Source organism: Manis javanica, chromosome 5, assembly GCF_040802235.1.
Source record: "Manis javanica isolate MJ-LG chromosome 5, MJ_LKY, whole genome shotgun sequence".
Taxonomy (NCBI): domain Eukaryota; kingdom Metazoa; phylum Chordata; class Mammalia; order Pholidota; family Manidae; genus Manis; species Manis javanica.
Window position 1 is genome coordinate 48,186,695 of NC_133160.1, and position 16,677 is coordinate 48,203,371.

The 16,677-nt window shown below is 47.0% G+C and overlaps 1 long non-coding RNA gene across 1 annotated transcript; it reads right to left on the minus strand.

Annotated features, from left to right (window-relative positions):
- Positions 1-1,767: 1,767 nt before the first annotated feature.
- On the minus strand, positions 1,768-13,671 carry LOC140849546 (uncharacterized). Its single transcript, XR_012131552.1, has 3 exons — positions 11,296-13,671; positions 10,815-10,852; positions 1,768-2,688 (listed from the first exon to the last, which is right to left on the minus strand). It is a non-coding gene; the product is annotated as an uncharacterized lncRNA (long non-coding RNA).
- Positions 13,672-16,677: the final 3,006 nt, after the last annotated feature.

Sequence of the window (16,677 nt, forward strand, 5' to 3'; positions counted from 1 at the left end):
CTCAGGCCCCAGGGTCTTCTGTGCCAGTTAACAGAGATTTCTGTTGGGTAGAACACCAGAGAGGCCTGCCTTTGCCAAAAGGTGAAATTAAAGTGAAGTCACTGGTAACAAGGGTTTTTAAATGAAGCCAGGAGGTCATTAAGGATGTGGGCCTGATGCACATCCTCACTGGGCTAAACTGCACCCCAGGGCCTCAGCCCGAACACCTGTGCCTGCTACAACACAAGACAGCTTACTGATCACCATGGCAAGCAATGGATTCAGCCAAGATGGGTTTTCTGCCTCCAACACCAATCAAACTTCTTTATGAAGAATATATATAAAATAGGCTTTGTCTTTAAAATTCCCTAACTTTTATCCATAGTGGGGCACAATTTGGGCTGCTTCCCAACTCCATGCTTCCCTATTTGCATCTGAGACCTCAAAAAAATGCTTTTTAAAATTTCAGTTCTGCCTTTTCTCTTGGTTGATGCCTAAAAGGGTCAGTGTCGACACAAAAGCAGAATGTGGTGTTTATGACTTGTGAGTCAGTGCTGCCTGCTCCAGGCATCATCTAGATGTCCTTATAAAGCTGATGGGAACCCCAAAAACAGGAGGCCAAAGGGCTGGGGTATCACCACCTCAGAAAATCATTCCAGAACACTGGGCAAAAGCAGAGCCCAACTCAAAGCCCAGGCTGTGCCTGCTGTGGCTCCCTGCCTGGGCCCTGCCGGGAACATCGCTGCCCTGCCCAAGAAGCCAGCATGGACGAGGACGTGCACCTCATCTCCACATTTTGGGAAATGGCGAGCTGTCCACCTTCCTTCTGTTCTTCCTCACACTGTGCATGCTCGGCTGTGTGGGCCCATCTTCTCACTTTCTCCCTACAACGTCATCTCTGCTCTTTAAAACAAATCTCATGGGTAATTGCCACCCCCCTAAATGGATACAGACATACAGCTTTGAGGATGTGGGTTCCCATCTCACAGACGCCCAGCTGGGGTGGCAATTCTGGAATTCCAGCCCGCCGCTGTCCCACAGAGAGCTTCCCCAAGGCCGTGCTGGTCCGTGCCCCCGGCCACAGCATTGCCCAGCCAGGGGAGAAAATTTACCCCTTTCATTTTTACCAAAAAAATGTTAAGTCAGTAGGATGGCCTGTGGGATAAATTCTGCCAGAGCCAGTAACTACCCCATCCTCCCAGGGGCTCCCTGAGGTCTCTGCTACCTGCTCAGAAGTTGTCCAAGGCAATTTCAGAGATGTTAGCGGGACAAGCAATGGGCCAAGTTCTTGCCTCAGGCTGCTTTGGGCAGAAGCCAAAGTTCTGTTTCAATTAATTTTCCTCCAACAGCAAACCTTATTTACCCCCTAAATCTTGTGAGGAAATAGGCTGTGTGGGTCGAAACAGGAGCTATTGTGCTCACACAGCAAGCCTCAAATCCACCTGCTTCCATAGCCAGCCCTGGCCAGGGACCCTCTGAGCCTGGGCCAGTACAGCCCCTCTCAGAGTTGCCAGAAGGGTAACTCCTGGTCTGCCAAGTGTGTCTGAGTCAAGCATGCCCTTCCTTATAGCAGGAAGCATTCTAGCTAACACATTTTCACATCCTTGAACTTCCTTTTGTTTCTTTTCTAGTTTAGTGCACAGCCTAGAACCTCTAAGCATCTGGACAGATGGACATGTGATCGCTCCTTTACCAAACTACAATTCCTGCCCATCTTGTGCCACCAGTTTTTAAAAATGGAAATGGAGGAACCAGTGCCCCAAAACAGATGCAAACCAAATATTTATATAGTAAATCCAATTTTATTAATACAATTAAGAGGTGAAAATGTTTGAGTTGTGTCATAGTGCTTTGGCATGGTTCTGATTCTAATTCAGTTGGACACGGATCCTGACACAGAGACTCGATCTTCCTCTCATACGTCATTCAGAGTATTTTACCTCTCCCATTCATTTTATAGCCCATCTCATCCTTCAAAGTGTTCGTGACAAATGCATTGACACACATACACATCAAAATGGTGAAAAATATAAAAATAAAGAATAAAAAACCAGGTTAACCTTCCCAGCACCAGAAAAAAAAAGGACAATTGGAACAATGGAAAATGAAACACATTTTGGCCATTAAGAATTGTTCTATTAATTAGTTAAATTATATCTTTAAACTTATAAGTCTGGTCTCACATTAACAAGTGCTGGAGATGTGGTGAGAAGTGGTAAATTTTCATACACTGCTGACAGGGGTAGAACTCAAAGGACCACTTTGAAGAGTAAATGGGGGATGTGGCAGTGTTGAAAATTGGCCATTCCAATTTCTGATAATCTAGATATATAGATCTCTGAGAGGCACAAACAAGAAGATATATACAAAGCATTTGTTTTTGAAGCATTATTTGTCATGCACATAAGAACTGAAATGGTCTAAATATCCACCAAATATCAAAATGGGTCAATCCCAGCTCTGCAAGGGTGGATCACCAGCATTTTCCAAACCTCCCCCACAGATTCTGTTTGGCTGACTATATCAGCATCTGCTGAGAAACTTTTCAAGAGGACAGAACTCCAGGCCCAGGAAATTTTGATGCACAGTTTGGAGTAAGGCCAGCAGTGCTGGGGAATGTTGAAAAACACCTCTCCCGAAGACAATTGATGATTTCCATGGTGTAAATACTCCTGCTGTGGCCAGTTGCTGTCCACCAATGAGATGTGGCTGAGTGCAAAACAGAAAAGAAATACACAGAAGCTACTGTTACATAGTATTCCCACCACATAGATAAAACAATAAGGGAAAATTGTAAATTACAGCTGATTGGAGAACAATGCAGGGCCAGGGGTACTGACCCCTGTGCAGTTAAAAACCTATAACTTATTCCTCCCCCAAAACTTAACAGCAAATAGCCTGCTGTTTACCTTACATAGCATATAAACAGTCCATGAACACACAGTTTGTATGCTACATGTTTTATATACTGTATTCTTACAATAATGTAAGCTAGAGAAAAGCATCTATCTCTGGAGTACTCAAAGCCTCATAAAAGGAGGATCTGAAAATAACTGTGCACCTAGAAAGTAATGTCACTTCATGTGGGCCCTTAGAGAAAGCTGGAAGGAAAGCTGGCATCTCAGAGCCGGTCATCAGGACTAGGGCTGCAGCATGGAGGCCAATGTCTACATGGGGTGGGGGGCAGTGAACTGACGGGATGACAGAGACAGGGAGCAAGGAGTGGAGAGGGAAGGAAATACTGCCTTTGCAGGGAATCAGTTTATTAGGAGAAATAATACTAGACCAGCTTTGTCCTAAAGAAAAAGAATCTTTTATAAAAATGAACAGACACCCACTTCATTCTAAGCACTTTCTTTACATTCTCATTTATCATTCACAGCGTCCCTAAGAGCAAGGTCACCTCATCTAGCTTTTTCTTCATGGACCCAGGTTGGCCCCATCACACAGCCAACAAGTGACAAGACAGACTTCAGGTAAGTGCTGTGCCTCCCTCGCCAGCCTCCTGCCACTCACTACTTGCCCCTAGCCCACTACCAGAGCTAATGTCCTAGTTGGGAGAGAAATGCAAACACCAGATATAAGCAGTCCCTGAAGTTAAGTGCTGAGGATAAACAAATCAGCCAGAAGGAAGATGAGGGGGCATGCAGTGGCAAGAAGACAAAATAATAAGTGTAGAAGCTTCCCCTCCAAGAAGCAGAGCTTAATCCCTCCTTTATTTTTAGGGTGAGCTGGACTCAGTGACTCATTTCCAAAACCAAGTGTGGACAACATGGTTATAGTGGAGAATCCTGGCAGGTGCCACTTTCACCAACACAGTCAGGTGGAATTCTCACACCCTCACATCCTGGTCAAGACGGTGTTCAAACTTCTGTGGTGGTGTCCCCAGACCCACAGTCAAGAGAATGCATCAGGGAAGGCTGACTGGGGTGCCATAGATGACTGCTCAAATGGAACTGGGGTATATAGCTGGCTCACAATGCTTGGTATAAATCATTCTCTGCCTTGGGCTGCCCTCAGATTTGAAATCACAAATGCTGGGGACCTGCTCCAGCCCAGCCTGGGATGGGTTGTATGAAACTCCAGCAGCCTGGGGTCCTTCAGAGAATGGGCTCATGGACACAAGGCTTGAAGCTTAGCTTTCCTTTGCCAGAACTTCCCCTTCTGTCCCCTGGAAGCTGCCAGTGGCCCTCTGGACTAGCCACTTGGCTTGGCTCCTCCAGGATCTGCCCTGTTAAGGCCACACACAGGAACCTGGGGTGGTGCTCTGTGCCTCTGATGACCCGGGTCCAGGAAGTCACCACCCTTCTGAGGAAGGGGAGGAAGGATCTCATTAGGTGGGACATACCAGTTCCCCAGCAAAGTAGGAAACACAGCCAGGCATGGGTGAACAAGTATAATATAAACTCAACCAGGCCCAAAAACAAGTGCTTCAGGGAAGAAAAGTTTTCCTCTGATGTGACTCAACAGCCTGGTTTCTGCCAGGTCATCTCCAGATAGTGAGACCTGTGTGCTCATTTTCAGGGCAGCCATGAGAAACACTACAAATGTAGATGGCCTAAAACAACAGGAATTGATTCTTTCTGAGTCCTGGAGGCCACAAGTCCAAAATTAAGGTGTCAGCTGGCCACACTCCCTACAGAGGCTCCAGGAATGATCCCTCCCCTGTCTCACGCAGCTTCTGCTGGCCTCTTGGCTTGTGGCCACATCCCTCTGACCCCAGCCTCATCATCACAGGGATGTCTTCTCCTGCACATGTGTCTCCCTATCTCTCCTCTTTGACATGGGTCATACTGTATTAAGGACCCACCCTATTCCAGGATGACCCTCAACTAATGACACCCACCATGACTGTGAGATGTGACTTTCTTGGGTCACATTCTGAGAATCTGGGGGAACATGAATTCTGAAGTGATATCATTCTAACCAGCTCAGCACAGGACCCACACCTGGTGTGTAAGCAGGAGTTCACATAGGGAGCAGGAGGTGGCGAGACCCTCAGAGTGACACAGAGGCAGAAGCCCTGGGATGACACCCAGATTCAGACCCCAGTATTGCTGATTGGCAACTGTCTAACTTTGTCAATACCACTTAATCCTTCTGAAGTTTAGTTTCCTCATCTTAAAATAGAGCTGCCATTCAAAATGCATAGAAAGTGGTGAGCATTTCAAGTGCTCCATCCCTGGCAACTCCATCCTACCTGGGGCTTGCAAAAAGAAGGGCTGTATGAACCCCCCCAAGAGTATGTAGCCTCACATTTGTCATTCTGCACTTTCCATTAATAACAAGAATGACTCGGGAAAACAAATTCAGAAGTTCTGCCCTGAGAAGCTGATTCCATTCCCATTCTGCTCTTTCAAACAGCTCAGCTGCCCCACCATGGCCCATTCTCCAGGCTCTCACCACTGGTAAGACCTACAAGGCTTCACTGACCCCGGGAGCACAGACTTAACAGAGAAACACGTACCTCTGTCATAGTGAAACTGGACAAAGGTTGAGGAGGACATGGGCCTGTCCATGCTCCAGGCCCTGCCCTCTAACCTGGCAGGAGCAGAAGGGGCATGGCACCATGCCCTGGAGGAAGAACCCCATTACCACACTGGGCTCTAAGACATGCCTTTCCCCACTTCCCCATGAGGAAAGGGTCTCAAGATCAGTCCAGGGAAATGCTGGTCACTCCTTTCTGACAGCCAAAAAAAAAAGCCCTATCACTTATGTGAGCAGAAAACTCACCCAGCTACCTAAGTGAATGGAAATCCCACAGGGACACTGCTTCTCATGTCCATGTGGCCAGCACCAAAGAGTTGTCATCACATAGTGTTCACAGTTTCTAAAAATACATGGCAGACACAGCACTTCATTGGTACTCACAGAGTACCAGGACCCTAAATAGGCTACATTTCTATCCACCATCCATAGGCGAAAAACCTGTGGCTTGAAGCAGCTGTCCAATGATCCTCACCTGAGTGTCAGAGCCTGGGCTCTAATCCAGCCCTCAATTCAGGCTCAGGGACCCTGTAAATATCCTCATGCTACCTAAGGAGCAATTTCTATCCTGTGTGAGTGGACACAGCTCCCTTTCCCTGCAAGAAGAGCCCTACTGTTATGCCACCACAGGGGTCACCCCAAAGGTTCCCATAAGTCTTCCTGTATACCAGAATATGTATTTGCAATTGAGGGTCAAGGGGCAGTGTTTCCCAGTGAAGAGAGCTAAGGACTTGGATGAAATAAGACCCAGATGTGAATCTGACCTCTGCAAAGTTTTGGCAGTGCCAGCTCATTCACTGTCATGGGGGATAGAGCACCTGCCCAGCATGTGGGGCAGAGATGTAGTGCAGAGCTGATTCAGCCCAATGCCAGCAAAACGCAGCCATCAGTATCCATCAGACACTCAGAAGAGCTCCTTTAGACAAAAAAGGACCACATCATCGATCAAATAGAGGTTGGCCTGAATTTAAGCAGACTCTCCTTTTATGGGAAGCCTCATATGTGATGACTAATAAATCCAGAATGCCACCTGACAGAACCGGTTCAGCCAGCTGCCTGCTACTAACACTGCTGCTCACTCCTGAGCACTCGCTCAAGCTGGGCAAGAAGGAGCCAGTCTGGATGGGCTCAGCATGGAATCCTAAATAGCCCACCCAGCTTTCAGGAGCTAATAATGGTCTGCATGTTTCCCTTTAAGCACAATTTAGTGTCAGTGGAGCCTGGCTGTCCTTTTAGCTCCATTAAACCATTATTACTTTAGATACATGGCAAATTCACTTGTAAGTACAGCATGTTTGAGTTTGTGATTTTCATGGGGAACTGACTAACTTCCTTCAGGACCCAGGCAGTCACAGGGGCAAACGGACAACTCAATCTGCCAGGAGCCAGGGGAGCCAGCCAACTGCACCATATTCCACACACTCATGGGATGTATACTACTAATCTGGCTAAGAAATGGTTACAGGAAGGGATTTCCAGATTGAGGGAGCACTCTAAGGTCCAAACATTAAATAAAAATAGAGCCACACCAAAACTCCTTACCCTTAGCATCCTAGGAAGAAACCAAAAAGGTTTCCACAAAAACCAAATGGTCACGTGGCACTGACTTCTCCACAGCCACTCTGGAAACTAAAATCACAAATTGATGCCTTCTAAGTTCTGAAAGTAAGTAATTTCCAACCTAGAATTTTATACCTAGCCAATCAATTAAGTTTGAGGATAGAATACAAACATTTTCAAATGTGTAAGATCTCAGAAGAAGTTCCTTCCCTTCTCTCTTTCTCAAGAAGCTATTAGAGTTTGTGCTCCACAAAACTGAGGTAGTGAGTCAAAGAACATGGAAACATGGAATCCAAGAAACAGAAAATTCAACATGGAAGAGGAAAGGAGATCCCAGGACCAACGCTGGATGAGGTGCCAGGATGGCAACTGGGCACAAATGTAGACCTCAGTTCAGACACAGGGAAAGAAATCAAAGAGCATCTAAAATTGGTAAATAATTTGTGTCTATCCAGACAAAAGAAAATTATCAGCAATAAAAAGAAATGAACTATCAAACCACAAAAAGACACAGAGCATATGTCTTAAGAGCATAATTCTAAGTGAAAGAAGCTGATTCTGAAAAGGCTACATAATGTATGCTTCCAACTGTATGATATTTTGGAAAGGACAAAACTATGGAGACAGTAAAAAGAGCCATGGTTGCCAGGGTTTAGGGAGGAGAGAGTAATGAGTATGAAGAACATGGAGGATTTTTAGGGTAATGAAACTAGGCTGTACAATATATAATGATATCATTTTTTATAGGTCAAAACCCATAGAATGTACAAAACCGAGAATGAACCCTAATGTGAACTGTGAACTTTGCGTGATGATATGATGTCAATATAGGTTCATTGATTATAACAAAAGTACCATCCAAGGGTGGGGAGGGTGTTGATGGTAGAAGTGTCTATGCACATGTGGGGAAAGAGGGTTTATGGGAACTTTACATACTTTCTGCTCTAAAAAAAAAAAGTCTTTTAAAAAAGAGCATCTGACATGAATATCTCAATTTAAATAACTGGAGAAGAGTTTGAGAATAAATTAGTGATTTGTATCTGAAAAATACAAACAAACAAAAAAAACAACTATGAACTTCAAGGGAAACAAAAAATGACATGGAGGTAAAAAGCAATCATACTGTATTACAGGGTCCATCAGTCACTGGATAGGGTCTTTACCAGAACTGCAAAATAGCTATGCTGAGAAGAGGATGGAAGTGTGATCATGTGTGCCTGTGTGTGTATTTGTGTGCATTTGTATGCATGTACACACATGCCATGGGTTGGGGGACAAGGAGAACCCATGCATGTGATAAAAGGTTAATATCAAGTCTCGGCTGCCTGAAGCCAGCCTGAGAAAAAGACCTCAGAGTCTGTCTTCTTACCCAGTAGAGTTAAGATAAGGGAGGAACACAGCACCCCTGGGGTTTGTCCTGAGCTCCTGAGCTCCAGGGCAGCCTGGATGTGGGGAGGATGTGAGTTGCACACCCACCATTGGCCTACAATGGCCAGGACATCTGAGAGATGGAGGGCAATCCTTTTCCCCTGTGAGCTCTCCTTGTCCATGTGACCCCACTCAGTGTGGCTCTCCTTTGTGGCAGCTGGCCACATCCCACAGGGGTGAAAGGGCAAAGGAAGCAGCTCTGGGCACCTGCCAGTGAGGATGCTGGGCCTGAGGCCAGCCTGTCCTTTGACCAGCCCAGCAGGCAGGTTGCAGTCAGCCGCATCTGTGAGCTGAAGGCAGATTTAGACCCACTGCCTCTACTTTTCTGGTCCAGCACGAGAGGAGTTAGATGCTGATCATCATAAAGTAAACAGATGATGTCTACATCTGAAAAATCAAAAGATGTAGCAATATTAGAGCGAAATTTAGAGATAAATGAACCTGAAGGGTCAGCTGAAGATGAGCAAGAAATGGGGTGTGGTCCGCAAAAAGGACGGGCTTCTTAGAGCAGTTTGACTTTTGAACTATATGTATAAATTTGATAAAAATAAAAACATTTAAAAAGATGTTTTGAAAGACAGAAAAGAAATATATAAAAATATTACAATCTTAGGTTCATGAGCTTGGGGTAGCTTTCCATCTCTTCCAATTTTTAGTTATTTTTTTTCACATTTCCTAACAATCATCATTATAAAATGAGAACAAAACAAATCTGTTTATAGGACTGAAAAGAAAAAGATGGAGGTAGGCCTTTGCCAACACACTTCCGCTGCAGGCAAATGTTCCAAAAAATTTCAAAGCTTCTTTGTAACTAGACACATCAAAGCATAAATTTAATTCTACCATGTGCAGAGGCAAGTTTCTAAGATGACTATTTCTCTTTGATTATCATCATAATTACTATTAGAAAAAACCTGAACAGTCTCCACTCCTGTTGAATCTGTGATCTACGCCAGGCACTCTGCCTAATTCTCAACTTGTACTATTTTACAAGAAGAGCCTTTGGGCAGCCCTTTGAGAACAGTGCCCCTGTTGCCCTCATTTTGCAATGAAGCATTCAGGGCCAAAGAGGTTTGGGTCAGCTTGGTGGCAGGGGTAGGAGGCAGCAGGCAAAGGGCTCAGACAGCCTCCCACCTCCACCTTTGGTTTGTACAGTCTGACAGCCAGCCATGCTAAGGGTGAACCATTGTCATTATTGTTTCCATGCTTGTTGGGGCCAAATTATAATCCAGTGCTGAGCTGCATGTTGTGAGGGTTGTTAATGGTTTGCCCACACCCAGGGGCTGAAGCCAGGGCTGCCAGAACAAAGTGCCACAGGCTCAGGGCTTAAACAACCAAAATTTATTTCCCCACAATACTGGAGGCTGGAAATCCAAGGTCGAGGTGTCCACAGGGCTGGTTCCTCCTCAGGCCTCTCTCCTTGGCTTGCAAATGGCCACCCTCTCCATAACCTCACACGGTCCTCTCTGTGTGTCTGTGTCCTAATCTCCTTTTATAAGGACATTGGTTATGGTGATTAGCCCTACCCTAACATTATTTTTAATATAGCTACCTCTTTAAAGACCCTATCTCCAAATAAGGTCACATTCAAGGTAGTGCAACTAAGGCTGAGGTCAGGTGAGGGTACACACCTGAGTCTCAAAGTGGGGTCACCAGCCAGCAACATGGACATCCCCTGACACCTTGTGGGAAATGCAAATTCCAGGCACCACGACTAAGCAGACAGCTGGGGTGGGGTGGCCATCTGGCTCCACAGCCCTCCCCAGGCTTCTGACAGAGCAGCTCAGAGGATCTGAACCCTCTGTCCTGGTTCTGATGAGTCAGACCCTAGGTGCAGCTTCACCTCTAACACACATGGGCAGAGAATCAGAAGGAATGTTGGCAGGTTTAATGCTGACAAAGCACAGAGACAGTAAGCATGGAGGAGCTGCTCCCAGGCCGTGCCCCTAAGGTGACAGCACTGAGCACGTTCACTGGCCTCCACACTGGTCGGAGGCCAGGACCCAGGCCAGGGAGGTCAACCCTATGCTGGAGCCCTGTCTTTCCAAAGGGTTTCAGCCCCAGGCAAATTTGCTATGGATTCAGTATGACCAAGGAAATCGACAGCAAAACGTTCTTGTGGTGAACGGATTTATTAACCAACTTGTTCTCCTGTGGTAGGTTGAGCACTAGCGTCTCTGCCTCCACCCAGAGCACTGGGCTGAGCTCTCTATATAACGCAATAATAGCTTATTGCCTAAAGGTGTGGAAGCGGTAGCCTAGCAACAGGCCAGTTGCATCATCAGGTGGTTTAAGTTCAGTGAGGATCCTGGCCATAGGAACCCCAACTTCCCCACATTCCACCCCTCCAGGATTCTCACCTTACAATCTACATGCTTTCAATCTTCTGCAGTGGTCCCTGTGCGAGAAAGATGGAGCACTGTAACCAGATTCCACAATAGCAACAGAGGATAACAACTTAGAGATAACAAAAATTAAAATACAACAAGATTTTGATACAAAAATTATAATAATCCTCAAGCCAGAGGAGGTTCCTAATAACAAAAATTATAATAATCCTCAAGCCAGAGGAAGTTCCCAATCCACAAAGACTTTAGGGGCAATAAGATACATGTTTTAATGCCACCAACATAGGCAAATCTTGTCCATCACATAGGATGCATGCAATAGAGTGGTTCTATGATAGGACTGTAGCAGGAAGGGGGTCCCTTCCAGGTCTAGTATACCATACTTTTACTCCTTTCCCTGTGGGGGTTACTGAAGGGTCTATATATAGTGTTACTGGAGGTGCATGCACTGGCCATAATGATAAAACAACACTCCCCAGTAAGATGTTCTTACCTTCTGGCCATTCAGGATATACTACTGTGACCTTTAGCGGCCACTCTGCTGTTATTCCAGGAATATACAAGAGGCCAGCTCCCAGGCATTGTTCCCAAGGTGCCAGGAGAGCTAGCCATCATTGGTCCATGTGCCGAAAGGTCCAAGGCCATGTCCACTCAATGAAATCTCTGGGGTTCAGTGCAGTTGGTGCTGGCAGCAAGATGTTATTCTGGTGGCCTAACCTAGGCTTCAGTGATTCTTCCTTGGTTTGTATTTGCAGTTGTATGGGAGAGGCAGCCATATGTGTTAACATGTCTATGGGGCTCAAACCTCCCTTTTGGGATCTCTCATTCAAATGCCATAGTATGGTCCATAAGCAGACTGACCATCCCTGCAGACTATTGGTATCTGACTTTGGTCCGGATTTTAACAAGCCATTGTGCCTCTCTATCACACCTGCTGTGGTAGGATTGTATGGCACATGAAACTTCCACTTGATTCCCAGCTGTCGTACCCATTCTTGCAGTGTATGTCCAGTAAAATAGGTGCCCTGATCACTCTCAATACTTGTTGTCAGCCAGAGGCAGCAAAGAGATACTCCAGGCCTCTTTTGGTCACCTGCTGGTCTGCACAATGGGTAGGAAAAGCAACCAGAAGTCCAGTAGCTGTGTCCACACAAGTCATCGCGTACCAATATCCTTAGGACACAGGTAGAGGCCCGATATAGTCAATCTGCCACCTGACGAGGGGTATAGGCCCCTTAGCTATTGTTCCATGTTGCTGTGGAACTCGGTATAAGACCCTTTTGGAGCACACAACACACTCCTGCTAGGCTCTACTAACTTCTTCAAAGGTCAAAGGCAAGCCCCACTGAAGGGCTATAGCCCACATTGTCTTTTGCCCTGCATGCAACAAATGCTGATGTAACCATTAGGCTACATCAGGGGCAGGCTTTCCTTCTAACCAATGTATCTGGGCCAATTTATCTGCCTCATCATTTCCTGGGGATGCCAGTGTAGAATCTAAGCATTAAAAGAGAATAGAAATAAGTTAGCATAAGCGTAGCCATCTTAAGAGCCTAGAAGCCACTTTCTGAGTATGTGACTTAGAAAGAAATACTGGAACTGGGTAAGGCCTTGAAAAACAAGTTAATCATGAACACTAGGTGGTGGGCAGCTGTGGCCTTTAGTCAGCTAACCTTGGTCAGCTAATCTTACATACCAAGCTTATCGTGCAGAACTTCCCTGACAATTGAGGAGTGGTCTTATCTTGCTCTCGCTTAACCCCAGGATGTATGACTTGCAAAAATAATGTGCAGCTGTGGAAAATTACTATGAGTTAAGTGTTTTGAAAATGCTATATAAACCCTTGGCTTTGAGTGCTCAGGGTCCTTGTTGAAACGTGCTGCGTTGGGCTGACACTTGGACCCCAGCTAGCTGGTTCCTGAATAAAGTCCTCTTGCTTGTTGCATCAAGAGACGTCTTCCGTGAGTGAATTGGGGTGGCGTTCTCATTTGGGCAGATCCAACATATTTGGGGGCTCGTCCGGGATCGAGCGTTCACCCTGCTTCACTCCCGAAGTCGCCCTTAGAGGACGAGGTAAGGTTGGTGGTGCCTTGGGTTGTCCGTGTTTCATCTTCTGTCTTTCAGTGTGACCGGTCGGAATTCTGAAGGGGGTACCCTCCGTCTGGCAGCCGTCTCGAGCCCGTAAAGGGTTTAAGACCGCGGTCGGTAGACGTACTCGGAGCACCACAGGCTGCAACCCTGGGGGAAGCCTCAGGGAGACCAGAGGGCCAGGGACACCTGGTGGCCTCTAATCTGTTTTTTCAGCAAGGTGAATCTGATGAGATAGGGTTGATTTTCGAGTGCCAAGAGTATCAACCCTCTGATTCCTTTTGGTTTCTGATTGAAAATCTGAGGAAAACAAGGAGCAGCCGCTGTGTGTCTAATCTGTGTGTGTCTCTGTTTTTTGTGTCTTTCATGTGCCTAATAATTGTTATATTGACAATGAGACAGACAGTGACGACCCCCCTCAGTCTGGCGTTAGATCATTGGACAGAAGTAAAGATGAGGGCACACAATTTGTCAGTAGAAGTTAAGAAAAGACCATGGCAGACTTTCTGCACCTCCGAGTGGCCCACCTTTGATGTTGGGTGGCCCCCGGGGGGGACCTTTGATCTCTCCATTTTACTAGCAGTAAAAGCTGTTGTTTTCCAAGACTCGCCTCAGGGACACCCGGGTCAGCAACCCTACATTGCAGTCTGGCAGGAGTTGGTGGAGAATCCACCACCCTGGGTAAAGCCCTGGGTGCAAAAGAAAATGGGCCCTCGGGTCTTAGTTGCCCAGACCCAATCTCAGAGCAAGAAGAAAGAGACCACCAAAGTTCACCCAGACACTCAAGACTTACTCATGGTTGATGATCCCCCTCCCTACCCTCCTGCCCCTACGGCCCCCCCAGCCCCGGCACCCCCGACACCTCCAGTCCCTGGTGCTGAGGGAGTGGGGCTGGCTTCAGGACCTGCCCAGGGAACTCGGTGCCGCCGAGGGGCTACCTTGGACCCCCCGGGTATTTTTCCTCTCCGGTCTTATGGGGCTCCCATCCTCGGAGAAGAAGGGGACCCACCCTTCCAACCTCTGCAGTATTGGCCATTTTCCTCCACCAATTTATATAACTGGAAAGCTAACCACCCTCCCTTTTCAGAAGAACTGCAGAGACTAACTGGGCTGATAGAGTCCCTGATGTTTTCTCACCAGCCCACGTGGGATGACTGTCATCAGCTTTTGCAGGTGCTCTTCACCACGGAGGAGAGAGAAAGGATCCTCCTGGAGGCATGAAAGAACATGCCTGGAGCCAACAGATGACCATCGCAACTCCCTCATGATATAGAGAGGGAGTTCCCGCTGACCAGACCCAACTGGGACTTTAATTCTCCAGAAGGTAGAGAGCGACTAACCATCTATCGCCAGGCTCTGGTGGCGGGTCTCCGTGGGGCCGCAAGGCACCCCACCAATTTGGCCAAGGTAAGAGAGGTCAGTCAGGGAGCCACTGAGGCACCCGTAGTGTTCCTAGAATGCCTGATGGAAGCCTTCAGGCAGTATACTCCCTTTGATCCTACTTCTGAAGAGCATAGCGCTTCAGTGGCCCTTGCTTTTATTGGACAATCAGCGCCCAACATTAAGAAGAAGCTTCAGAGATTAGAGGGCCTACAAGATTTATCACTGAAAGATTTAGTAAAAGAGGCTGAAAAAGTTTATCACAAGAGGGAGACTGAAGAAGAGAAGGAGTTAAGGAAGGAGAAGGAAAGAGAAGGTAAAGAGGAAAAGAGGGACAGGAAGCATGAGAAAAATTTAACAAGGATCTTGGCCGCAGTAGTAGAAGGTAGGGGACACCCACCCTCTAGTGGCAGAGCTAGCAAGGCAGGGTACCTGGGCAACCGGACCCCTTTAGAGAAGGACCAATGTGCATACTTCAAGGAAAAGGGGCATTGGGAGAAAGAATGCCCTAAGAAGCCACCGCGGGGACCTCCAAAGGTGTTGTCTCTGCTAGAGGATGAAGATTAGAGAAGACGGGGCTCGGAGCGCCTCCCCAAGTCCAGGGTAACCCTGAAGGTGGAGGGGCAACCCGTTGAGTTCCTGGTAGACACCGGTGCTCAACATTCTGTACTGACCCAAGCTAAGGGCCCCCTCTCTGGCAAAAAGTCTTGGGTGATCGGGGCTACAATATGTGTGGACTACCCGAAGAACAGTAGACTTAGGAGCGGGACGAGTAAACCACTCATTCCTTGTCATACCGGAATGCCCCACACCCCTGTTAAGAAGAGACATATTGACCAAAGTAGGAGCCCAAATATCCTTTCAAGCCGAAGAAACTCAAGTGATTAATCGAGAAAAGAAACCTTTGAGCCTAAGTATCCTGACCATAAAATTAGAAGATGAATACCACTTTTTTAAAGAACCAGAACCCTCCCGAGTTGGTCAGGAGTGGCTTGACCAGTTTCCAAGAGCCTAGGCAGAGACGGTGGGTATGGGGCTTGCTGTGAACCAGCCCCCTGTGGTCATAGAATTGAAAGCTTCAGCCTTACCAGTAACTGTGAGACAATATCCAATGAGTAAAGAAGCCAGAGATGGAATTAGGCCCCATATCCAGAGGCTTATAGAGCAGGGGATATTAGTAAAATGTAAATCCCCATGGAACACTCCCTTGCTGCCCGTAAAGAAAGCGGGAACAAGAGATTATTGACCAGTGCAAGATTTAAGAGAAGTTAATAAGAAAGTACAGGACATTCATCCCACTGTGTCGAACCCTTATAATCTGCTAAGCTCCCTGGCCCCGGAAAACACCTGGTATACAGTCCTAGATTTAAAAGACGCTTTCTTTTGTCTGCGCCTGCACCAGAATAGCCAACCACTGTTTGCTTTTGAGTAGAAAGATCCTTCCACAGAAACTACTGGGCAATTGACCTAGACTCGTTTTTCCACAAGGATTCAAGAATTCGCCCACCCTCTTCGATGAGGCTCTACACTGGGACTTGGCTTTTTCCCGAGCCTCCAACCCACAGGTAACCTTGTTGCAGTATGTTGATGACCTATTAATAGCAGCCCCTACCTGGGAAGCCTGCCGAGAGGCCACTGGAGCCCTTCTGACTGAACTTGCTAAACTGGGGTATAGGGCATCTGCCAAAAAGACACAGATCTGCCAACAACAAGTGACTTACTTGAGATATTCCCTGAGAGAAAGGAAAAGATAGCTCACTGAAGCCCGAAAGCAGACTGTGACACAGATCCCAGTTCCCACTACTCCATGCCAGGTTCGCAAGTTTCTGGGGACGGCAAGATTTTGTAGACTGTAGATACCCAGGTATGCTACCTTAGCTGCCCCCCTGTAACCCCTAACGAAAGGGGCGGCCCCGTTTGTTTGGGGATCTGAACAACAGCAGGCCTTTGATAATATTAAGAAGGCCCTCCTATCAGCACCCGCTCTGGCATTGCCGGACGTGACTAAGCCATTTGTCCTCTTCATGGATGAACGGAGCAGAGTAGCTCGAGGAGTGTTGACCCAACAATGGGGACCTTAGAAGAGACCTGTCGCCTACTTGTCAAAGAAATTAGACCCAGTAAGTAGCGGATGGCCTGCCTGTTTGAGAGTAGTGGCGGCCGTGGCCCTCCTAGTTAAAGATTCTGATAAACTTACGCTGGGACAAAAACTCACTGTAGTTGCTCCCCATGCACTGGAGAGTGTAATTCAGCAACCACCTGAAAGATAGATGTCGAACACCAGAATGACTCACTACCAAACCTTGCTCCTGAATCACGATCGTGTGGAATTCACCCCACCCGCCATCCTAAACCCGGCTACTCTGCTCCCTGACTCAGGGAAAGAAGTGCTTCACACCTGCCAGGA